General features: G+C 56.0%; 1 pseudogene; it reads right to left on the bottom strand.

The window, feature by feature from the left end:
• Window positions 1-3,407: 3,407 nt before the first annotated feature.
• Window positions 3,408-6,692, bottom strand: LOC108513203 (uncharacterized; annotated as a pseudogene).
• Between the last annotated feature and the right edge of the window lie 18,286 nt (window positions 6,693-24,978).

Here is a 24,978-nt window from a genome sequence, read left to right as displayed (position 1 = left end):
ATGGAATTTTGCTCTTGTTGCTCAGGCTGGAGTGCAGTGGTGCAGTCTCGGCTCACTGCAACCTCCGCCTCCTGGGTTCAAGCAATTCTCTTGCTTCAGCCTCCCAAGTAGCTGGGACTACAGGCATACGCCGCCACGCCGGGCTAATTTTGTATTTTAGTAGAGATGGGGTTTCACCATGTTGGCCAGGCTAGTCCTGACCTCAGGCAGTCCACCCACCTCAGCCTCCCAAAGTGCTGGGATTACAAGCATGAGCCACTGCGCCTGGCCTGTGAGCAGTCTTTTAATCAGGAACAAATCTAACAGGAGAGTTGACTGAAGTTGGCCCACAGGATTCTGAGCTGGGCAGTGCCTCCCTGAAGGCTTGCCACCTTGGGACGCCCTAGTTTACTGGGGTGTCTTGCGGAAATGCAGAAGGCAGTGTGTGGGCCTTGGGCCTTTCTGGCAGCTGCCCGGGTTTGGCCAGGCCCTGCCTCCCCTCCCCACTGCCAACCCCTGGTCCCCCTCCTCTTTCCACTTGCATTCAGGGGTGTCTGCTGTTTTGAGAACATTAGAACTGGGAAGAGAGGTGGAGTCACATGCATTCTTGGTGGGCATTATTCTAAACTTTTGTATCCAAGTTAATCCCCCTTATTCCACTGTGGCATTGCCGTTCTAAGCAATTACCCCATGCCTGCTGCTGAAGAGCTGCTCACCGGAGGCAGGCAGCGGCCCTGGCACTGCCCCTTGCATTAGGTCTTGTGTTTGATGTGCTCTTGTGAATTTACTTTGTCGGAACAAAATATTTACATGTTGGGTTCAGGAATCTCTCTCCTTTTAGCTCCCCATCTGGCCATGAAATTCAGGAAACCTGTTCTCCCGTTGCCTAGTGATCGCCCCATGTAGGTGTAAATTCTGACAAAGTGCATCTGACCACTAAGGGGCCCCCTCGGTGACCCCAACACATTCACAGCAGTGTTAAAAATGGCCTGCGTTTCGGAGATGCTGGCTGGCCTTTCAGTGCTTCTCAGGAAGCCACATGGCCTTTCCCTGTTCAGATGCCTGAAGGGAGTGCTTTGAGACAGGGGATGTGCTGGGAATGTGGGCGGCCTCCCTCCGGCCCCGGGGCCCTCCGTGGACCTGGGCTCCCTGGTGAGCACTGCAACCTCCCTGGGCGTTCCCTCCGGCGCCAGCGCCACTGCAACATATAGACCCGAGTGCTATTGTATTTTGGCTTGGTGTGTATGCTTTTCATTGTGTAAAATTGCTGTTCTTTTGACCATTTAAGTGATTGTTTTGTTTACTGTAAGTTTGAAAATAAAAATTTAAAAAAATCCAATTGACTGTGCTGTGGTTGGAGACTTTATTTACCAAGATGTTTACTCTTTCCTTTCCCCTCCCATTTTGAGGAGCTGTGTGACTCCTCCTCCTCCCCTAATGCTTTGTAGTCTCTTTTCTGTCATAATAAAGCTACATTTTCTCTGAAAACTGGCCGGTTTTCCTTTTATTGACACAAGCAGCCGAGGAGAGGGTGGCAGGAGGGAGAAGAGCAGCCAGGGCAGACCGGCCTGCATGGGGGCGTCCCTGGTCTGAGTCAGTGGCCAGAGCTGCAGCCTGGCTTTGTGCCTCAAGACTTGTCTGGGTGTCAGGGAGGCCGCGCACTCAACGTTTCGTCCCTTTCTGTGAGTGGCCTGCTGCTGCTTGAGCCTCATCCCTCCTTTTTTGGGCAGGAATGTGACATCCAGGATTTCGGACAGCCATGGACCTTCAGACCTGAAGCCCTTGACAGGCGGAATCCTTGCCAGGTGTGGATTGCAAGACCCAGGCTGTGGTTATGTGCATTTTGTAGCAAGCTCCCTGCATGGAGAGTAGCAAATGGATAGAAATACTGTCATCAGTGGAGAGAAGATGTGCACAGCTGTTCAGGTGCATGGTTCTGTGACAGGTCACAAGGCCATGGTGGACCTCTATGACGTCCTCTTCTAGCAGCCCCCGCATACTTCCCCTGCCCTAAGCGGGTCAGGAGTCTCCTGCTCAGCCTCATCTTCAATTCTGAAGCCTCTTGAGTTCTGAATAGTTCTGCCCCCTCCTTTTTCAGATGCTTCTGTGGCCAACCTTTATGGCAAGTTATTTGACTTCCTTTACATGGAAACACCAAGAACACCAGAGAACACTCTGGGTTTCAGACTTAGTTCTGTCTCCTCATGTTAAATAGAGCCATTGTTATGTCCCCTGGGGGAAGCTTCACTCTGTCTGGGTCCTCAGACCTTCCAACCAGCAAAGCTCCATTTCTTCTGGACAGGCCTAGGAAAACTTGGAGACATTTGGGTGCAATACTCAACATCGTCCACTTTTGACACCTTCACTCTCACAACTACACCTGGTTATGGGAGAGTCAGCACCATACACTGGTTTCCAGTAGAAAGCATAAAATTCATCTCGTAAGACAACCTCACTACTACAGCATAACCCGCGATCGTAAGCCCAGTTGCTTCCAGGTGGTGGCTGACATAGTGAGAAGTTAGTTCCCTGGTCAGGGGCCACAGCTGCCTGTCCCTCACTGTGAATGGGGTACCCTGGTCGCAAGCAATGCCCTGTGGGCTGCTGTGATGGCAACAGGCAGGGCCGGCGAGTCTGTGTCCAATTAGGGGCTCCCTGCAGTGAAGGCTGATCTCAGCCCTCTCCACAGTGTGGGCAGCCTGCCCACAGGTGGCCAACCGGTCCTCCTGGGAAACTGCCAGCCCAGGGCTCGACACCAAGTCTCTTATCAGCAGATGGGGCACTCGGCAGTGGTGTCGGCCTGGTCAGGGCACGAGCAGGATGCTGAACCTCTTCCCTCCCATACCTGTCTGATGGCTACTTTGTCCGTGGGCCCATCCAGCAATCGTGGTGGCTGGGGAAAGGAGCTGACTCCATCCACCTGGCGTGCTGTTTTCCCCACCTCAGGATCAAGAGCATCCTCTACAGGGATTCTCTTTGGTGGGAACGTGGGAATGTGGATAGAAACTCTTCCACAGTCTGAGCTGCTGAGGCGATGATTGCAGGGCGCCCCTGCCCTCTGGAAAGCCCGGCTGGGAAGGCGCTTGGCAGGTGACTGCGGGGCTGCGGCAAGGGGCTAGCTGCAGACAAGGCTTTCCAGGAGGAGGGATGGGTGGAGAGGGCCTTGAGGCCTCCAGTGCCATGGTTGGCATAGCAGGCTGGGGCACTCGGGGCGCTGGTGGGCCAGTCTTCCGAGGTGCACCGCCCGCACTTGCAGCGATGAGCCAGGAAGGGCCCCCACGCAGTGTCAACAACTGTTGACCCCCTTGAAGCCAGCCCCCCACATCCTCATCACTGCACGGACTCAGCGTCTCTGCCTGGCTTGCCTAGGTTCCCTGATGTGAATCCTTACAGCATCAGGGCTTACAGTGCCCTGGTCCCCTACGTGGTCACCTGGGGGCCCGTGGTGCCGCTGTCTTCCTAGGACTCGAGTTGAAGCCAGGCCCCTTGGCCTGGGACTCAGGACCTGGGGGAATGGGCTCTGACTCACAGGTGGAGTCAGAGGCCCCAAGGGCCTCTCCAGGGCTGAGCTCCACAGGCCTGGGCCTCTGGAGTCCTAGGGTTCCCGTGTGGCCCCCTGGCCTGAGGCTGGCTGGCTGGAGCTGCAGGACCCCCATGCTCAGCCTTCCCTCCAGAGGCCTTGATGGGACCAAGTTCCCCACTACATTGGATTTCCCAAGGTCCAAAGGCCAAACAATAAAATAGCAATAAAAACCAAGGTCCAGGAGCCATCTGGGGCTGTAAGGCAGCTGGGCGGGTACCGTCTGGGCTCCTTCCATTCCAAGTTCTTCTTCTACCGAGGGGGGTTGCAGGCAGGTGCCACCTTGCTGCTGGGGGGGGTCTCTCGACCTGCGTCCTCTCTGTCATAAGCCCAGGCAGGGCCTGGTGTCAGGGCCCAGTGGGCTTGCTGGACCAGGCCTGGCTTGTGGTTCCAGAGCTGCCCAGGTTAAGATGTTGGAAGTGACGGGCACTGTAGCCCTGTTCAAAATTGTAGTTGGGGAACCACGGGCTCCCAACATCCAGGTCTGTCGGGCACTGTGGCATAGACTTCCAGCACAGGCATTTTCATATACAAGGCCTGACCTCACTGGGTGACAGGCTGGCCTCATCTTGAGCCTCTGGGCCCCTCACAGAGTGGCTTGCTGCCCTGGGTTCTGGTGAAGCCTCCTTGTGCTGCTGGGCCTCGGCCTCAGCCTTGAGGACAGCCTAATCAGGCCAAGCTGGGGGAGGACAAGGCTTTTGTTCTTGTTTTGTTTTGTTTTTTTGAGACGGAGTCTCGCTCTGTCGCCCAGGCTGGAGTGCAGTGGCCGGATCTCAGCTCACTGCAAGCTCCGCCTCCTGGGTTTACGCCATTCTCCTGCCTCAGCCTCCCGAGTAGCTGGGACTACAGGCGCCCGCCACGTCGCCCGGCTAGTTTTTTGTATTTTTTTAGTAGAGACGGGGTTTCACCGTGTTAGCCAGGATGGTCTCCATCTCCTGACCTCGTGATCCGCCCGTCTCGGCTTCCCAAGGACAAGGCTTTTGTCCGGAGGGACTGATGGCATGAGTCCCTGGAGCTGAGCTGGTGGGGTGGGGAGAGCCAGTCTGTCCCCCTCAGATAGGGGCCCAATGCCAGGGGACGCCCTCGAGGACGCTCACTTGAGTTCTGCTGGAAAAAACAAGACATGGTCGGCATCTTCACCGAGCCCATCGGGCCTCTCCAGGGCTGGGCCCCACAGGCCTGGGCCTCTGGAGTCCTCCGGGTCCCCGTGTGACCCCCTGGCCGGACACTGAGGACGCCCCTGCAGGCTGCTGATCCCAGGGTGAGGGCTGTGTGCAGCCTGGGGTGGGGGAGCTTTCAGGGAACTTCAGGTCGCTCCTGAAATGGTCCCCAGGGTACAGGCTGGCTCGGGGCTTCCTGCCTCACGCCCTCATCTCAGGGCTGTTCAGCAGCCCCGAGTCAGAACTCAGGTGAAAGGGACCTTCACTATCACCCACCCCCTTGCCACCTCGCATGGGGTCTGTCTCCACAGTGGGTGAGAAGTGAATGGGTACGGGTTTCCCTCTCTCCTCCAGGCCGTCCACCCCATGCCAGGGCTGGACCGATCCCACACCCAGCTGAACTCTTGGTTGTGTCTCTGGGTCAGGGCTTCCCCCTGTGCCCTCTTCCAAATCCTCTCTGGGTCAGGACACTGATTCTCTTGTCCACCTGGTTTGTTGTCTTGACACCCTTGTTGTCTTGACACCCTTGGAGGGGCACTCAAGAATGAGGGGTTCCTGCTGCTTGGAGGTGGGGGCAGGGGCTCCCACACCTGGATCTGACTGCCCCAGTGCCCTTCAGGGCCCTTTGAGAGGGCGATGGGGACAATGTGGAAAGTGGGGGAGGGAAGTTGGGGAGTCCTGCCCACAGCCCCTGCCTATCTGCACCTCATGGCCAGGACACATGCACTCAGTGCCTGCCCTGTGGGCTGGCAGACCCATTTTACTTCCTTAGAGTAGAGGAAGAAGGCTGGTGCGGTGCCTCACGCCTGTAATCCCAGCACTTTGGGAGGCCGAGGCGGGCGGATCACAAAGTCAAGCGATCGAGACCAGCCTGGCCAACATGGTGAAACCCCATCTCCACTAAAAATACAAAAATTAGCTGGGTGTGGTGGCGTGTACCTGAAGTCTCAGCTACTCGGGAGGCTGAGGCAGGAGAATTGCTTGAACCTAGGAGGCAGAGGTTCCAGTGAGCCAAGATCGACTCACTGCACTCCAGCCTGGCGACAGAGCGAGACTCTGTCTCAGAAAACAAAGAGTAGAGGAGGAAGAGATGCAGGAGGAAGACCAGGTAGGAGGACTGGTGGGGCCAGAGCACTCCCCACCACTGACTGTCCCAGAGGGTGACTCGGGAGGGGACCTGGTACTGGAGCCCACCTGGGGTGGCAGGTCTCAGTGTTTCCTTGTGAGTTCCTTCATGGAGGTTTGAAGGTTCCTGAGGACCACGTTGTCCTCCAGGGCCCAGCTCTGAGAGAGTCGCTCCTGAAACTCCCAGACGGTGCTCCAGGAAAGCTTCATGAGGCGCTCTAGGGACAGGGCGGGCATCAGGCTGGGAGGGTTCCCTGCAGGGGATCGGTGTTCGCTCCCTGTTTCCACCAGGCCCACCTTCCACTGGGTGGTGCCAGGTCCTTTTGGCCACCCCAGGGTCCGGCTGTGCCCAGGAGGCCACAGCTAGGGGAGGCCGGGCAGGGAAGTGCTCACCACACTCCTGACTTTCATCTGGGTCATGTGCAGGGTGGACTCAGTGTCATCATGCCTTGCCCAGCCCACCAGGCCAGACCCCTCCTTGAGACAGAGCAGAGAGTCACAGGAATAGTGTAAGGACACGTCCCTCAGGCCAGCCGGGGTCTGTGCCTCATGGTCCCCAAGGCACCCTCAGGCACACGGGACTTACCCCTGTGTATTTTGAATGATGCATGCGCCATGGCCCTCAGTACCCGCTTGCCCTTCAAGACAAGCACATCCCACAGTTGCAGGGTGAGCCTGAAGGATTTTGTAAGGACAGCAAGTGTGGGGGGACCTGTCTTTCTGGGCTGGGATCAGAGGCCTGAGCAGGGCCCCTGGGGTTTCAGTCCCCTGGAGTGCTGAGGACCCCTCTCCATGGGATGAGACCCCCCCTATAAAGCTGGGTCAGACCAGGTCCTGCAGCTCCTCATGGGGACACACCTCAGCAGTGATGTGGCTTCTGGAAGGAGGGGCTTCCTGAGGACTTTGGGCTTCTGTGGGTCCTCCCAAGTCGGGTCCTGGTCCAGTCTGCCCATAAGGCTGGGCCTAAGCCCTGGCCTCTGCCATGGGATGCACCCTCTCAAGCAGGGCCTGGTTTGTGTGTCATCAGGGACCTGCCTGTGCCTCCTACAGGCTGGGGTGACCCGAGTCCTCCTGGTGGAGCTGGACCCCTGGGCGGCGGCAGCTGGGCACCGTGTTCATGGGCTGGGGTCTCCCTGTGCCTCCTTACCCCATCAGTGAAACACCAGAGGAGCCACTGCAGCATGAAACCATCACCGCACAGCCCTTCCTCGCCCTGAAGGGAGGGGCAGAGGTGCTCAGGGCCCCTTGAGTTGCCCTGCAATCCTCCCTTCCAGGCCCCTCTGCAGACCCTTCCTCAAGGGGCAAAACCCAAGGGTCTCCCAACACATCCATGCACGATGCCCGGTGGACGCATTTCCTTCAGCCCTGCTTAGCCAGAGCTCAGCCCTGCCTGCTCCCAGCGCCTCTGGATCCTCTGGGGCAGGAAAAGGACACCCAACTTCAAATTCATGGAGAATCCCCATCCCAGGTCAGGCCGTGGCTGGGACTCGGCCTCTTGCCAGCCCCATGAGGGGCTCGAGTCTCCCCTGGCCCATGGGACCCAGGGTGTGATTCACTCACCAGGCGTCTCATGATCTCCGGGAAGGACTTTGCAGCACCTGCTCCTGGTGCGATAGGCGCCTCCGGAGCCAGGCAATATTTGGGCTGTAGAATACTGAGAAGCCCTCGACCCCTCACCCCATCAGAGCCCACGCCCAAGATGTGGAGGCGTCAGCTGGAATTGCTGGGTAGTGGCAGGGGACCCCGGGTCCCAAGGCCTCCCTTTCTACCATCCAGTGACCCCACCACACAGCCTCAGCCCTGAGGAGGAGGGCCCTGGCTGGAAGCGCAGCCCAGTGGCTTCCTGGGTCAAGGTGCCAGGAGGACAGGCCTGCCTCTGACACCATGAGGCAGGGCTGAGGCAGGTGGGTGCCAGCAGGGAGAAGGGGTGGGTGCTGGGGTGCTGGATGCGGGGTCAGGCTAGGGGACATGGGATGGGCAGACATTGCCATCTGGGCTTCGTCGGCCCATTCATGTGCAGGGAGGGTGGCTGGGAGCACAGCCAGCTGGGAGGCAGGAGGACCCTCAGGGAGGTGAATGGTGCCTGCACAAAGTCGGGGCTGGCTTTGGGCGACAGAGGGTGGCCAGTGGGAGGTATCGGTCCCTCTGCTGTTGGGGATGAAAGGCGTCTGACTTGCGGTGAGAGGGTCCCTGTCCAGACCCAGGCTCCTGTGGGACCCTCAGTAGGGATGTCCTGGAGGCTCCAAACAAGCTGGGATGCAAGGAAAGCACCTTGCCTGGAAGTTGGGATCACCGGCCAGGGTGACCGTCCCCTGGCCTTGCTGTGAGAGGCCTGGGGCAGCTGTCCACCTACCCTGCAGGGAGTGCCTCTGACTGTCCAGCAGCTGTCCAACACCCAGACACCATCTTCCTCCAGCAGATACAGGAGGAGGATGGCAGTGACGTGGCTCAGGTGCCTGTGGTAGCCCACCTCCTGCAAAAGCCAGAGTCACCATGGAAGGATGTCACCTGGGAGGGCTGAGGCCACCTGGGAGGACTCACGTCACCAGAGATGGCTGAGGTCCTCGGGGACACCTGCCACAGGCCCCGGGATTTGGGGTGCAGAGACTGCACCTCTCCCCTGGCACTCAGAATGAGGACTGAACAGGTCACACATGACTCAGTTNAGCCTGGCCAACATGGTGAAACCCCATCTCCACTAAAAATACAAAAATTAGCTGGGTGTGGTGGCGTGTACCTGAAGTCTCAGCTACTCGGGAGGCTGAGGCAGGAGAATTGCTTGAACCTAGGAGGCAGAGGTTCCAGTGAGCCAAGATCGACTCACTGCACTCCAGCCTGGCGACAGAGCGAGACTCTGTCTCAGAAAAACAAAGAGTAGAGGAGGAAGAGATGCAGGAGGAAGACCAGGTAGGAGGACTGGTGGGGCCAGAGCACTCCCCACCACTGACTGTCCCAGAGGGTGACTCGGGAGGGGACCTGGTACTGGAGCCCACCTGGGGGTGGCAGGTCTCAGTGTTTCCTTGTGAGTTCCTTCATGGAGGTTTGAAGGTTCCTGAGGACCACGTTGTCCTCCAGGGCCCAGCTCTGAGAGAGTCGCTCCTGAAACTCCCAGACGGTGCTCCAGGAAAGCTTCATGAGGCGCTCTAGGGACAGGGCGGGCATCAGGCTGGGAGGGTTCCCTGCAGGGGATCGGTGTTCGCTCCCTGTTTCCACCAGGCCCACCTTCCACTGGGTGGTGCCAGGTCCTTTTTGGCCACCCCAGGGTCCGGCTGTGCCCAGGAGGCCACAGCTAGGGGAGGCCGGGCAGGGAAGTGCTCACCACACTCCTGACTTTCATCTGGGTCATGTGCAGGGTGGACTCAGTGTCATCATGCCTTGCCCAGCCCACCAGGCCAGACCCCTCCTTGAGACAGAGCAGAGAGTCACAGGAATAGTGTAAGGACACGTCCCTCAGGCCAGCCGGGGTCTGTGCCTCATGGTCCCCAAGGCACCCTCAGGCACACGGGACTTACCCCTGTGTATTTTGAATGATGCATGCGCCATGGCCCTCAGTACCCGCTTGCCCTTCAAGACAAGCACATCCCACAGTTGCAGGGTGAGCCTGAAGGATTTTGTAAGGACAGCAAGTGTGGGGGGACCTGTCTTTCTGGGCTGGGATCAGAGGCCTGAGCAGGGCCCCCTGGGGTTTCAGTCCCCTGGAGTGCTGAGGACCCCTCTCCATGGGATGAGACCCCCCCTATAAAGCTGGGTCAGACCAGGTCCTGCAGCTCCTCATGGGGGACACACCTCAGCAGTGATGTGGCTTCTGGAAGGAGGGGCTTCCTGAGGACTTTGGGCTTCTGTGGGTCCTCCCAAGTCGGGTCCTGGTCCAGTCTGCCCATAAGGCTGGGCCTAAGCCCTGGCCTCTGCCATGGGATGCACCCTCTCAAGCAGGGCCTGGTTTGTGTGTCATCAGGGACCTGCCTGTGCCTCCTACAGGCTGGGGGTGACCCGAGTCCTCCTGGTGGAGCTGGACCCCTGGGCGGCGGCAGCTGGGCACCGTGTTCATGGGCTGGGGTCTCCCTGTGCCTCCTTACCCCATCAGTGAAACACCAGAGGAGCCACTGCAGCATGAAACCATCACCGCACAGCCCTTCCTCGCCCTGAAGGGAGGGGCAGAGGTGCTCAGGGCCCCTTGAGTTGCCCTGCAATCCTCCCTTCCAGGCCCCTCTGCAGACCCTTCCTCAAGGGGCAAAACCCAAGGGTCTCCCAACACATCCATGCACGATGCCCGGTGGACGCATTTCCTTCAGCCCTGCTTAGCCAGAGCTCAGCCCTGCCTGCTCCCAGCGCCTCTGGATCCTCTGGGGGCAGGAAAAGGACACCCAACTTCAAATTCATGGAGAATCCCCATCCCAGGTCAGGCCGTGGCTGGGACTCGGCCTCTTGCCAGCCCCATGAGGGGCTCGAGTCTCCCCTGGCCCATGGGACCCAGGGTGTGATTCACTCACCAGGCGTCTCATGATCTCCGGGAAGGACTTTGCAGCACCTGCTCCTGGTGCGATAGGCGCCTCCGGAGCCAGGCAATATTTGGGCTGTAGAATACTGAGAAGCCCTCGACCCCTCACCCCATCAGAGCCCACGCCCAAGATGTGGAGGCGTCAGCTGGAATTGCTGGGTAGTGGCAGGGGACCCCGGGTCCCAAGGCCTCCCTTTCTACCATCCAGTGACCCCACCACACAGCCTCAGCCCTGAGGAGGAGGGCCCTGGCTGGAAGCGCAGCCCAGTGGCTTCCTGGGTCAAGGTGCCAGGAGGACAGGCCTGCCTCTGACACCATGAGGCAGGGCTGAGGCAGGTGGGTGCCAGCAGGGAGAAGGGGGTGGGTGCTGGGGTGCTGGATGCGGGGTCAGGCTAGGGGACATGGGATGGGCAGACATTGCCATCTGGGCTTCGTCGGCCCATTCATGTGCAGGGAGGGTGGCTGGGAGCACAGCCAGCTGGGAGGCAGGAGGACCCTCAGGGAGGTGAATGGTGCCTGCACAAAGTCGGGGCTGGCTTTGGGCGACAGAGGGTGGCCAGTGGGAGGTATCGGTCCCTCTGCTGTTGGGGATGAAAGGCGTCTGACTTGCGGTGAGAGGGTCCCTGTCCAGACCCAGGCTCCTGTGGGACCCTCAGTAGGGATGTCCTGGAGGCTCCAAACAAGCTGGGATGCAAGGAAAGCACCTTGCCTGGAAGTTGGGATCACCGGCCAGGGTGACCGTCCCCTGGCCTTGCTGTGAGAGGCCTGGGGGCAGCTGTCCACCTACCCTGCAGGGAGTGCCTCTGACTGTCCAGCAGCTGTCCAACACCCAGACACCATCTTCCTCCAGCAGATACAGGAGGAGGATGGCAGTGACGTGGCTCAGGTGCCTGTGGTAGCCCACCTCCTGCAAAAGCCAGAGTCACCATGGAAGGATGTCACCTGGGAGGGCTGAGGCCACCTGGGAGGACTCACGTCACCAGAGATGGCTGAGGTCCTCGGGGACACCTGCCACAGGCCCCCGGGATTTGGGGTGCAGAGACTGCACCTCTCCCCTGGCACTCAGAATGAGGACTGAACAGGTCACACATGACTCAGTTGACAAGGAGCCTGGAGGGATTCCTGCAGCGAGCGCCCAAGCTCACATGGCCCGAAAGGGCACAGACAAGGATTGCTCATGCCCCCTATCCTGGGCCAGGCCGAGGAGGTCACTGTCGTAGGCCCGGAGTAGCACCTGTGGACTGCACCCACCATGAGGGCAGGTGGCAGGGTGCTGACCACCACACAAAGGGTCCTGTGATGGCCCAGGGGCTGCCTGCTGGTGCACAACAAATGTGGGCAGCCCATGGAGTCGGCTTAGTAGCTCTTCCTGCCTGGAATGGTCTGGAAAGTGGGAGCTGAGCAGGAGCAACCACCTGGGTGATCCCCTCTCTGTCTGCTGGGCTCCTATGGGGTTCAGGCAAAGGGGAAATTGGATCCTTTCCAGGTTTCTGGTGAAGAAGAGGCTTCCTCAGTATGCAAACTCATTTCATGACAAGAGCCTGGCCCATCAGGCACCTCAGCCACTTGTCAAACCTGTCTCCTGTGAGGACCATCTGCATGCGACCCTGCCAAGCTCTTGGCTTCGGGCAACACCAGGAGGGGAAGGTCATTTCTTCGTCTGAGATGTGGTGGTCGGGTGCAGGTGACACCAGGATTCTGGGCCTCAACCCCTTTCCATCTCAGTTTGACCCCTTGCGCCGCCCCCTTGCTTGGGTGTCCACGCCAGCAGTGAGCTTGAGTCCTGCCTACTACGTGCTGGTGGGTCATGAACACTGAATTTTCAAGAAGTGCCGACACCCCCGAGAGACACCCATGCCTGTGAATATGGGCCCAGGGCCCAGGAATATCGCTGCCCGGGAATACTCACAGGGTTGTATGCAGAATAGGCCACAAGGATGTCACATAATTCCTGCTGCCTAGAAAAGAGGGAAAAGGGGGTTTTGTTTTGTGTGGATGCTGTCAGTTTCAGTTTGTCTACAAACCCTGACAACGAACACAATTCTGGGTTCAGATGATCTGTGAGTTCCTCAGGACACCTGAGTTTTTAGGAGTTTTTTCAGTAAAACCCACATTCCTTGCAATGCAAATATCACAGGGGTGCAGTGGGATCAGTGATCATTTTCACTCTGGTTGATTTTTTTCTTCCCCTTTTTCTCACTTTGCACACATTGAAGTCCAGTCTTCAGGACATGCAGTTCCACGGTTCTTAACTAATGTGCAGAGCCTCCCATCCACCACTGCAGCCCCTCCTGGAGCGGCTCCTTCATCCTCATCCCCAGCATGTCCCCTTTGCAGTCTCCCGGCTCTGTCAGCCCCTGGCCATCCTGACCTGTTTTGTCTCTACGGTTTGCCCTTTTCCAGAATGGCTGATGAATTGGAATCCTGTGGTGGTAGCCTGTTGGGTCTGGCTTCGTTCCCTCAGCAATACACATCTAAGATCCACCCATGTTCCTGCGGGCATCAGGGGTTCGCTCCTTTTCCTCACTGAGTTGTCTCTGTCTGAAGAGTGGAACCCCCTTCGTCCCCAGTTCCCATGTTGAAGATCATCTGGGCAGCCTCCGGGGGTGAGCGACAATCAATCAAGCAGTGAATGTGGCATGCGGGTTTTATTTGCACGTCAATTTTCAAATCAGTGTGGTCAATATCTGTGACACTTTGGGGACATGTGGTACAAGGCCACTGAGCTTTGTGAGCCACAGCCCATCTGACTTACAAAGTGGCTGTGCCCTGTCGCATTCCCACCAGCCATGGATGAGAGTTTCTGGGGCCCCGCATCCTGCCTGGTATTTTGGGCTGTCAGTGCTGCCCAGGAAGGCTCCTGAGCCCCGCCATCCTGCCACCTTCCCGTGGGTCCCTACCCTGGGTTGTGGCTCTCATTTCTGTAAAGCACCAAGCCTGCCACACCCCCGAAAGGGACACCTCCTTCTGGGCTTAGCCCTGAAGGCCCCGCATCCTGAGAACCCTGGGCCCAGGCAAACCTGAGGGCTGGCACTCCACACCCACCCTTCCCGGGTGCCAGTCTCCTGGGTATCTGACTGCCAGGATGTCTTAAACTGATTTTATCAAGCTACAGCGAGTAACAGGGATGAGCCCCGGGCCTCTACGTTTAGAAGCAGCGGCAGTCACAGGACTGAGGGATGGCCTGAAGCTTGTCACTCAAGCATCGAGAAGGGTGAGGACCCCAGTTTCACGCACTCACCCTGGGACGACTTGGCTGTACTTTGACAGGGCCTTGTGGGGGGCTGGCAGGAGCAGGGATCCCCCCTTTTCTTGAGGAAGCAGGCTACTGCCGCCAGGAAGCAGCAGAGGACGGCACACAGGCAGAGCCCCAGCGTGCTGTAGACCAGGGCCAGCTGATCTGCACTCAGCTTCAGCACGGGAGAGCTGCAAGACAGCGTGAGACCCCTCTCTGCAGTGCCTTCTCCTCTTCCCTTCATTAGGCTCAAGCAATCCACATGGCCCCAACCCACCCTGCTGCAGGCTTCTCCGGCTCCTTTCCTGACTCTGAGGCTGCTGGGATGCTCTCTGGGTCCTGGAGGAGGTTGATCCCTCCCCCGATCCTGGTCGCAACTTCCCAAGGCCTCGGAGCTGGAAACAGGAGCTGGAAATGTGAGCTGGGCCTTCTTCTTGTCTCCACTTGCTAGGGCTGTAATTGGGAGAGCGCTGGAGATGGGCTGATGGGTGAATGGACAGATAAACAGACAGCGCCCCAGGGAGCATGTCCCTGGGCATACTGAACTGGGCCCTTTCTCCATGGAGAAGCCTTTCTGAGTGAGCGTTTACAGTCGTCCCTTGGTATCCGTGGGGGACTGGTTCCAGGATCCCCCACAGATACCAAAATCCACGGATGTCCGAGTGTCTGACATAAGATGGCCCCGCATTTGCATATAACCTATGCACATCCTCCTGTACAATTAGAGTCATCTCTAGATTACTTATAATACCAAATACAATATAGATGCCATGTAGATGGGTGTTATACTGTATTGTTTAGGGAATAATGACAAGATAAAGTGGCTGCTGAGGTTCAGTATAGATGCAACTATCCACTTTCTTTTCTGAGTATTTTACAGCCGCTGTTGGTTGAATCCACAGGTATAGGGCACATGACACAGAGGGCCCACTGTGGTTTGAGAGTAGGACAGGCGACGTCACACTGGGACCCAGGACTGCAGGTGCCACCAGGTGGGCCTTGGGCATCAGGGCACCTGGCCGCCCTGTGACTCAGGACTTGTGCCTCCAGGTTTGGATGCCAGAGACAGGCCTAGCCCAGGAAAAAGCCCTCCCCTTGGAAGTTCTCCTTATCCCAAAAGCTCTTCCCTGTCCCTGGAGCTGGGCATCCTCTAGGCACTGCGTGGAAGGACAGATGAGCCAGATTTAAGATGACATGTTGAGAAGAGTGAGTCCCACTTTGTGCCGGGCACTTTCCCTACAGCACCCTCCTCATCCTCCCGCTCTGATGGTGGACAACTACCCCTATTAAAAAAATTGAGGCTGGACGCGGTGGCTCATACCTGTAATCCCAGCACTTTGGGAGGCTGAGGCGGGTGGATCACGAGGTCAAGAGATCGAGACCATTCCGGCCAACATGGTGAAACCCCATCGCTACTAACAATACAAAAATTAGTTGGGCATGGTGGCAGGCACCTGTAGTCCCAGCTACTCAGGAGGCTGAGGCAGGAGAATCTCTTGAACCCGGGAGGCAAAGGTTGCAGTGAGCCGAGATCGCGCCACTACACTTCCAGCCTGGTGGACAGAGTGAGACTCCGTTCAAAAAAAAAAAAAAAAAAAAAAAAAGGCTGGGCCGCAGGTGGCTCAAGCCTGTAATCCCAGCACTTTGGGATGTGAGATGAGCGGATCATGAGGATCAGGAGAACGAGACCATCCTGGCTAACACGGTGAAATCCGTCTCCTACTAAAAAAAAAAAATACAAAAACCTAGCCAGGTGAGGTGACGGGCACCTGTAGTCCCAGCTACTCGGGAGGCTGAGGCAGGAGAATGATGTAAACCCGGGAGGCGGAGCTTGCAGTGAGCTGAGATCCGGCCACTGCACTCCAGCCTGGGCGACAGAGCAAGACTCCATCTCAAAAAAAAAGAAAAAAAAAAAGAAAAAAAAAATTGAGACAGAATTTGTATAGCATCAAATTTGCCATTTTAAAGTATACAACACATCACAGGGTTGTGCAGCCATGGCCACTAATCTGAGACCATTTTTATCCCAAACAGAAACCCTGTCTCATCAGCAGTAGCTCCCCATCCCCTCTCCTCAGCCCTTGGGAACCGCTCATCTCCTTTCTGTCTCGATGGATTTGCCTATTGTGGACATTTCATATTATTGAAATGGTCTTTTGTGCCTGGCTCCTTGCACTTGGCTTCGTGTTTTCAGGGTTCACCACGTCCTGCCATGCAGTGTATTAGACCTTCGTTCCTCTTTAGGCGGAATGGACAGACCACATCTGTTACGCATTCATCAGGGAAAGGGCATTTGGGTTGCTTCCACTTCCTGGCTATTGTGAATGAAGCTGCTGTGAACATTCACATCCACATGTTTGTGTGGACGGATGTTTTCTGTTTTCTCGGGTGTATACCTAGGAGAAGAATGGCTGGGTCACATGATAACTCTGTTTCATTTTTGGAGGACCTGCTGGACTGTGTTGCACAGCATCCATCGTTGACACTCCATTTTACAGATGACAAAACCGAGTCTTTAAGATATTGTTCCCAGTCTCAGAGTTGCACCTGGGGGCCGGTCTGACCAACTCTGAGGTGGGTGTTTCAAGCCACACAGCGGCCCCAAGGCTGGTGCTGCCTCTCTTCCTCACACACGCTCTTAGATTCAGGAATCTCATAGTGACAGAGCTGCCAGGACTCTTAGGGGTCATCAGTGTCACTCTGACATTTACGGGGGGGGGGGAGATGGGAACTTGGGGTGAGTTAGTGTCACTCCACCAGCCGGTGGCTTCCTTCATGTCCGGTGCGAGAGCTCAGAGAGGCCTAAAGGAGGAAAGCAAAGCTCCCAGGACCAGCAAACTTGGTGCCACACATCCAAGGCTTACTTGCTCCTACTTACCTCTGGAATCAAACACAAACTATGCCCTGGAAGCATGAGCAAGGGAGACGCTGCCAGCCCTCAGAGCACAGACAGAACACCAGGCTACAAGATGTTACTAAGTGAAAATGAACTGGATTGATTTAGGAAGACTAAACATGTGCACACATTTCAAATGTTTCAATGTGAGATTCTGAGACCCAGACCACACTAGAGGCTGCGGTAGCGAGTGTTGAGAGACCACGCCCAGAGCACGGTCACACAACATCACGCCCTTGTGGACTATCTGGGACTCATTCCAGGAGAGTGCCGTGGGAGTGAGGCTGTGCCACCCTGGGCCTCCACCTCAAGAAGGCCTGACACCCTTGGTTTTTGCTCCCTTAGGAGCTTTGAGCACCACTCAGGTCGTCCAGGTGGAGAGGCCCCATGAAGAGGGACAGGTTCTGAGATCACCTGGAGGACAAGCGAGGCCTGACCATAGCAGCATCAGAGCCAAGCCTCCAATGGCTCCATCCCCAGGACCATCTGCTCAAGAGACCCCAAGCAAGAGCAGCAGAAGATGCACCCAGCTGAGCCCCGCTGCCCCACAGAGCCATGCAAGGCCACATGATGGTCATTTTTAGGGCACTGAGTTTGAATGACCAGAACAGAAGCTCACTGCTCTTGAGGACATGAAGAAGGTGCCCCAGCTTCTCATTCCTCTCTGCCCAGGCCAATGATCCGAGGCTTTCTGTGGAAAATGAAACATAGCTTCTGCCTGGACCCTAGGATACACATGTGATTCAAAATCCCTAGCCTAAGAAAATCAATGCAAATTAGAACTAAGAAAAATATCACTTTCTACCTGTCACGCCAGGAGCACAGGCACCTTGCATATTGGTGGTGGGGTGGACTCTCGAGGGCCATTTGGAACCACCCCCCACCATTTACAACATGCCTCCCTGGCTCCCCTTGCTGCATCAGCTTCACTTCTAGGGCTGCATCTCCCCTAGCACACAAATCGTATTCCTCCAACATTGTTCAGGTTGCAAAAGACTGGATCCAGCCTAGCCTTCCATCTACAGGAGATGAAGGGTTAAATGCAGCATGGCACACCCCCGAGAGGGAATACCACACAGTCACTCCAGTCAATGAGACAGGGCCATGTGTCCTAAGAGGGAACATCCCCAAGAGATGTGGGGTGAGAATAGCCAGGCAGGCACTCTGATGCCACCCCAGTGGAAGGCAGACAAGGAGCTGTAAATAAGCCTCATTTGAGATTATGTAAGAAAGGACAGGCGGGAACCCACGGCATGGAGAGGCCCTGCCCTGTGGCTCACTGTCTACTGTTCCCCAGGCCCAAAGTGTCCTAGTCGCAAGCTTTTGCCAAAAAATAAAAATTAAAAAAAATTGCTCATTCTCTAGACTTGTCTGAAAATCAAGTCCAGGGGAAAGCGTCCCAGAGGCGCAGCTTGCAGGTCTTACCACCAGGAGGCAGCACACACAGTTTCCGAGGCCTTGGGACCAGGCGGGCTGGCACAAAGTTTATTTCTACGCTTTTTCTTTTGTTTTTCAAACTGTTTTCAAAGCCGTTTCTCACCCATAAATACTTTCCCTAGCCTGCTGCGGCTCCCAGTGCAGGCTCGGGTCAGCCCGCTAGGCAGCACTGGGACTTGTCATTTAGGGGTGGGCCTGGCGGGGGACAGGGAGCGGGCAGGAGGGCAGAGGGCTATAGTTCTGGATGTTTGATTCAGCCACCTTCGCCTTCAGTGTCTGCATCTGCAGAGTGGGGCCCGATACCCCTCTCTCTCCACAGAGGGGCTTGGCTTTAGCAAAGGTCCCTGCAAACATGCAGGAGGCGGGGGACCTGGGTAGAAAGTTGTAGCCCGTGGCCATGCACTCACACCTTGGGGGCCCAGCCAGCAAGGGGAGCCTGGAGGCAAGGTGGGCAGGGGCTGCTGGCCCTCTTGCCCGGCCAAGGTTTCTGCCACCGTCCTCGGGGGTCCTGGGCTGCAGGTCCCCATGATGGTCCCCATTTCCTGGTCCCTCTGCTCTGCAAGCCTCTCTCCTTCCCTCCCTGTGGTCTTGGTGCCCTGAACGTTCCAGGTGTGTCCCTGACACATGGTGGGCTGCCAGTGCTTAAGAGGGGTTTTTCTATGTGAGGTACAGCCTCCCTGTGAGGTCATCACAACCTCCAAATGTGCACACCTTCAGGCCTTCCCTGCAGAGGACCCTACGTCCTCCGGGTATCTGTGTATGTGCATACACGTGTGTGTGTGTGTACACGTGCGTGTGCGTGCATATCCGCATGTGTGTGCATGCATGCGCAGGTGTATAAGTTCAGGAAAATGCAGGCGGGCAGGCAGGGTTTAAGTCTCCCGTTTGGTGTGCGACCTTTGACTGAAGTGGTTTCCAGAGTGTCACCTCCTTCTCTCCTTTGGGCCTGGGGTCCCTGGGTCTTTCTGGGGCCACCTCTCTTTAAGGCGAACCTCCATCCTGCTGGTGGTAGGGACACAGACTTCAGCCCCTGTTCCCAGCACCCAGATCATGCCCATCAAAACAAAGCCTCCCTGGCCCCCACATCTGACTCCAGCTCCTACCTTTCCCCAGCTTCTTGTGCAGCATCTCCTTAGGGGTGTTCCTTCGCCCCTGAGACACTGGCCCACCCTCTCCCCTGTGGTTCTGTCCCTGCCTTTGCAGGTCCCTGGACCTTGGCTTCAACCCCAGGAAGCAAAACCGGAGCGTCTGCTGCCCCCTTGTGAGGGCACATGGTACAGTCAGGACAAAAGCAAAAGCACCCTTCCAACCCAAGATACACAAATGCAATGCAAACCAGGAGACCTGCAGCCAGGGCCACCCCATCTAGTTCTAGCACCTGAAATAAGTGACATCTTGAGCAGTTCCTGGAGCAAAAGCAGTGTGACTCCAACACCCGACTCCCACCCTGGCAGAGCTGAGCTAAGGTCTCAGTGGAGCATTGACTTGAAGCTGCCATCCAGGCAGACTCCTGGGGCCCCTGCTCCTACCAGCCACGGCGCTGCCTCTGCTTTCAAGGCTACCATGATTCTGTCATGTTGGGGCTCCCTGGCACGTCCTTCCTCCCCGTGAGCGTGGGGCTCTCACTCACCCCATGTCTGGCCTGACCGTAGTGTGCACTGGCTTCCAACCCCCTGGCATCAATTCTACCACTTCTGATTTCTTCCAGATGGGGCCAGGCCCCCTAGACACCAAGGAGGCCCTCAAAGGAGGTTCTGTGCTGCTCTTGTCCACCCACACCCCACCCCTGCCACATTTGTATCTGATTAGGTTCTCATGAGCCAGAGTGAAGGGACGGAAAAATGATGCATCTAAGCAGGAAAAAAGCAGGGCCCAGGAAGGGTCCAGTTTGTTAGCCTTTGTCAGCCTCCCAGGCAGTGAAACAGGGCTCCAAGGCCACAGCCCCACCATGCCCCCTGGCTGGAGCCACCAAGGGCAACCTCAACTTGGGGGCACCTGAAAATGGCCCTTTATAGCATCCCCTGACCTCCTTGTGGCAGAGCTGGGGACATATGTAGGCATCTTATGATGTCCCTTCTATGTGTGGTTAAGTGCGACCTTCTAGAACTTTCTTTGTGGACAGCCCTGCTGGAGCTGCTCTGACCTCCCCACCTGCTCTTTATCCATGTCTCTGTGGGACCCTCTTCCTCTTCTGACCCCTCAAATGCAGATTACCCCACCTAGGACCTTCCTTTTCTGTCCCTTTCTCTCCTTACACCTCTCAGTCCCTACACAACCTTTTCCATTTTTGTGACTTCAACTGCCACCTTCTAGGCCAACACAATCTAAACTCTCCAGGTAAAAGGCTCCCCAGAACTCTGAACCCACATGACTGACCCCAAGGCTGGCATCACCCTCACATGGCGGGGGGGGATGCGGTTCCTAGCTCAGAGCTCCTGGTCTGTACAGAGTCCCTGCCCTGGTAGGTGACCCTGTCCCTCACCCTATGCAGTGAGCTGAATGGTGCCCCCTTGCTCAATGATATGCCCCCTACAAATGTGACCTTATTTGGATAAAAGATTCTTTGCAGACATATGAATACAAGGATCTGGAAATGAGAACATCCTGGATTAGGGTGGGCCCCAGATCCAGTGACAAGTGTCCTATACGAGAAGAGAAGGCAGAAGACACAGGCACGGGAGAGAAGCCATGTGAAGACAGAGGCAGAGATGGGAGTGAAGGGGCCACCAGACCAGGAAGCCTGGGGCAGCCACCGGAAGCTGGAGGAGGAAGGGAAGGATCTGCCCCTGGGCTTTCAGAGGGAGTGGGGTGCTGCTGACCGTGGAATCTGCCTGGAATGGGGCGCTGCTGACTGTGGAATCTGACTGCAGTGAGCCCTGCTGATGTGGAATCTGACTGGAGTGGGGTCTTGCTGATGTGGAATCTGACGTCTGGCCTCCAGTCTGGAGAGAATCGGTCAGTGTTATTTTAAGCACCCAGCATGTGAACACTGTCACAGCCGCAGGAAGCGAATACAGCCTGTCCCAGGGCGGCACCCACCCAACCAGGGTAGTGGACCCTTGAGTCCCGGGCGTGGTTCTGTACTTCACAAACCCCAAGTCACTGAGGCTCCACAAGAGCCCTGTGAGAGCCATTATGATCACTACAGGGCCTCTCCCTCCAGTTCTAATCTCATGCCAATGCACTGTTCCTCCATCCCCCTTCCAGGTCCTTGTCATCTCTGGTTCCCATTATTGCCAGAAACAGCCTTTCACCAGGCCCCTGCTGCCATCACCACCATCCAGGAGCAACAGGGTGCTCTCCCAACAGCCCTGCTCTGACCTCTCTTCCCGTGGCCGCCCCTACCCCCAGCAGGACATCGGCCTCCCAGCCTGGCACGTGGAGTTGTCACCTGGTCCCTCCTGATGCCATCTCCAGCCGCCCCTGAATGCTTACTCTTCCCAACTCAGTCCTCTGCAGCCCCCACATGGAGAGACAAGGTTGTGCCATTGGTGCTCCTCCTACCCCTCTGCCGGGCAAATGAGTAGCCCCACTCACTGGGGCAGGCTCCGTCCCCTCAGGGAGAGGCAGACGCTCCCTGCACCTGCCCGCAAGCCTGGACAGGGAGCTCCTGTGTCAGCCTGGAGTTGTCGTCGCAACAGAACCCCAGGCCAGTCAACTCTCCTGATCAACATCTCAAGCCATTTTCAGTCCAGCTTGGGAGCCTGCCCTTGCTCTCCCCACGAAGCCCCATGTGTGAGCAACAGGTGGATTTTATTAAATGTTCATAATACGTGTGAATCCCTAGTAAATATTTGGAAATTACTGAAAAAAATATTGATTCTACCCATCCATGAACATGGGATGTCTCCCTTTGTTGGTGTCATCTGTGATTTCTTTCAGCAGTGTTTGTAGTTTTCCTTGTAGAGGTCTTTCACAGCCCTCTTGCCGTGTGTGTGGAAGGTCTTTCTGTGCCCTCTTGGTGAGCGTGTGGAAGTGTCTCCACCTTCAAAGCAGATCTGGGGTGGGGTCCGTCCTGCTTCTGGATGTAGAGTGACCCCCACACTCCCACAGGCTGGGAGTCCCAGAGGAAGGGATTTAGCTCAGCCTCCAGCACAGAGAGCCACTCACAGCCTTCCCTGCCCCTAGCAGCACCTGTGAATGCTGTTGCCTCTGCCTGGAACCCCCTGTCCCCATCATGTAGTTTCAACATGGTTGCTTTTCTTTATTTATTTTTTGAGACAGAGTTTTGTTCGTCAGCCAGGCTGGAATACAATGGCCTGATCTCGGCTCACTGCAACCTCCACCTCCTCCTGGGTTCAAGTGATTCTCTTGCCTCAGCCTCCCGAGTAGCTGGGATTACAAGTACCTACCACCACGCCTGGCTAATTTTTGTATTTTTAGTAGAGATGGGGTTTCGCCATGTTGGCTAGGCTGGTCTCGAACTCCTGACCTCAGGTGATCCACCTGGCTCGACCTCCCAAAGTGCTGGGATTACAGGTGTGAGCCACCACGCCCTGCCCATGGTTGCTTTGTGAATGAGCAGTTCCAGCGCACAGAGCTCATGATCCCCTCAAAATGCATTCTCCCAAATCATCCTCACAGCAACTCCATGAGATGAACAACCTCAGACTCACAGAACCGACAGGCAGTAGCTTGCTCCAGGCCACACACCTAGTAAGGGACATAACTTGGGGTCTGGCTCCACACTCCACACCCCTGCCACAGCCTGCCCTGTCCTCCTTGGGGAAGCCTTCCCCTTCCCCATCTCACCTGCAGCTGGGTTACGTGGCCTCCGTGCACTGAGAGGAATGTGTCACCTGCATGGCTTGTCCACTGTCTGGCCTTCCACAAGATGGTGAACTCCACCGGTCTGGGACAGGACCTGCCTTGCTCTCTTCCCTCCCCACGCACAACAAGCCCACCACAGTTCCAGGTCTCACTAACGAGTGGCAGTCTCAGTGGGATGTGAGAGAAACCTGGAGTCGGGGTGAGGTGGGGCCTGGCAGGGTTGGAGAAAAAGGACAGCAGAATTCAGGGAGCCCGCGAAGCAGGCAGAGAACAGGTCAGCCCTTCCACCGTGTACAGCTACACAACTTGGTTACATGGTATTCTCTGCTCGCTGTCCTCAAATAGGTCTATCTCTGGGTCCCTCCCCTGGCCATGTGGCTCTGTACTTCCTGTTTTGCAATCCACAGCAAGCTCCCCTCCTGCCCCACCAGCCCATGCAGGCATCAGAGGTCAGAACAGAACAGACCTTAGCCCTGGGCCCCTGGAGAAACACGGGGCAGGGCAGTGCACAGCAACAGTCACACAGCCACCAAAAGCTGCGCCATGGCACAAGTGTGGCAGCTGATGTGGGGTGTGGCGTGGTAATGCCGACCCCACTGGCACCAACACGTCCTCACACAGCCCCCTCGCTCACAGCCTGGGGCTCCATTACCCGGAGCCAAGATGAAGATCTGAGGTTCTGCCCAGTGACCTCGGGGAAGGGGGCTTAGCTGATGGTCACGCACGGGAAGTGGCTAACCTTGTCCCAGGGGTGATAGCTCACATTCAAGGAACAATAGCTCTGTGGACGCCACTGGGTCATTTTGCGGTTGCAGAGGGGACAGACTTTGGAATCCATAGACTGTGCTCAAATCTCAACTCAGCTGTGCATTCTCTGTGTGACTGTCAGCGAGTCACTCCAAATTTGAGACTCAAGTCTCTTGATCTGTGAGGTGGGTAGGGATGACCCAAAGTGGAATCCATTGCATTGGAGGTGGGCAGGTGGCCAGACACCAGGGCGGCAGGCATGGCCACTTGCATCTGTGGCTGGGCTCTTCAGACCCTCTGTATCCACACTCCCTGCATGTGAATCTGCGCTTCCCCTCAGGAGAGGCTGTGCTAGAGTAAAATCCAGGTAGTGAACATAATACCTGATTGGTAGTTTTTCAGCCCTTGGCCCCTCCCTGCCTCCACCCCAGTAGGCCCCAGTGTCTGTTGCTCCTGTCTTTATGTCCATCTGTACACAATGCTTACGGTTCCGTTTGTAAGTGAGAACATGCGGTATTTGGTTTTCTGTTCCTGCGTTAATTCACTTGGGACAATGGCCTCCAGCTGCATCCATGTTGCTGCAAGAAACATAATTTTTTTTTCTTTTCATGGCTATGTAGTATTCCATGGTGTATATGTACCATATTTTCTTTATCCAATCCACTATTGATGGGCCCCTCGGTTGATTCCATGTCTTTGCTATTGTGAATAGTGCTGTGACGAACACACATGTTATGTGTCCTTTTGGTAGAAGGTTTAATTTTCCTTTGGGTCATACATACCCAGTAATGGGATTGCTGTGCTAAACAGTAACTGTTTTAAGTTCTTTGAGGAATCTCCAAACTGCTTGCTACAGCAGTTGAACCAACAGTGTATAAAGTGTTCCCTTTTCTCTGTAGCCTCACCAGCATCTGTTGTTTTTTGACTAACAACAGCCATTCTTAATGGTGTGAGATGGTCCCTCATTGTGCTTTTGATTTGCATTTCTCTGATAAGTGATGCTGAAATTTTTTCATGTTTATTGGCTGCTTCTGTGTCTTTTGACAAGTTGTCTGTTCATGTCTTTTGCCCACTTCTTAATGGGGTTGTTGCTTTTTGAATTGTTTGACTTCCTTATAGATTACGGATATTAGACCTTTGTTAGATGCACAGTTCGCAAACATTTTCTTCCATCCTGTAGGTTGTCTGTTTACACTATTGATTGTGTGTGTCGGGGGGGGGGGGGGGGACGGGGCGGGTACAGAAGCTCTTTAGTTTAATTAGGTCTCACCTGGCAATTTTTGTTTTTGTTGCAGTTGCCTTTCATAAATTCTTTCCCAGGGCAGATGTCCAGAATGGTATTTTCCAGGATTTCTCAAGGATTTGTATAGTTTAGGGTCTTACACTTAAACCTTTTAATCTATCTTGCATCTATGTTCCTCAGGGATATTGGCCTGTAGTTTTCTTTTTCTGTTGTGTCTTTGCCAGGTTTTCGTATCAGGGTGAAGCTGGCCTTGCAGAATGAGTCAAGCAGGAGTCCCTCCTTGCTATTTTGGAATTAGTTTTGAAGGG

The sequence above is a fragment of the Rhinopithecus bieti genome, unplaced genomic scaffold, assembly GCF_001698545.2.
Source record: "Rhinopithecus bieti isolate Rb0 unplaced genomic scaffold, ASM169854v2 scaffold_32401, whole genome shotgun sequence".
Taxonomy (NCBI): Eukaryota; Metazoa; Chordata; class Mammalia; order Primates; family Cercopithecidae; genus Rhinopithecus; species Rhinopithecus bieti.
Note: the sequence above shows the minus strand (reverse complement) of the source record. Positions and strands in the feature narration are given on the sequence as shown.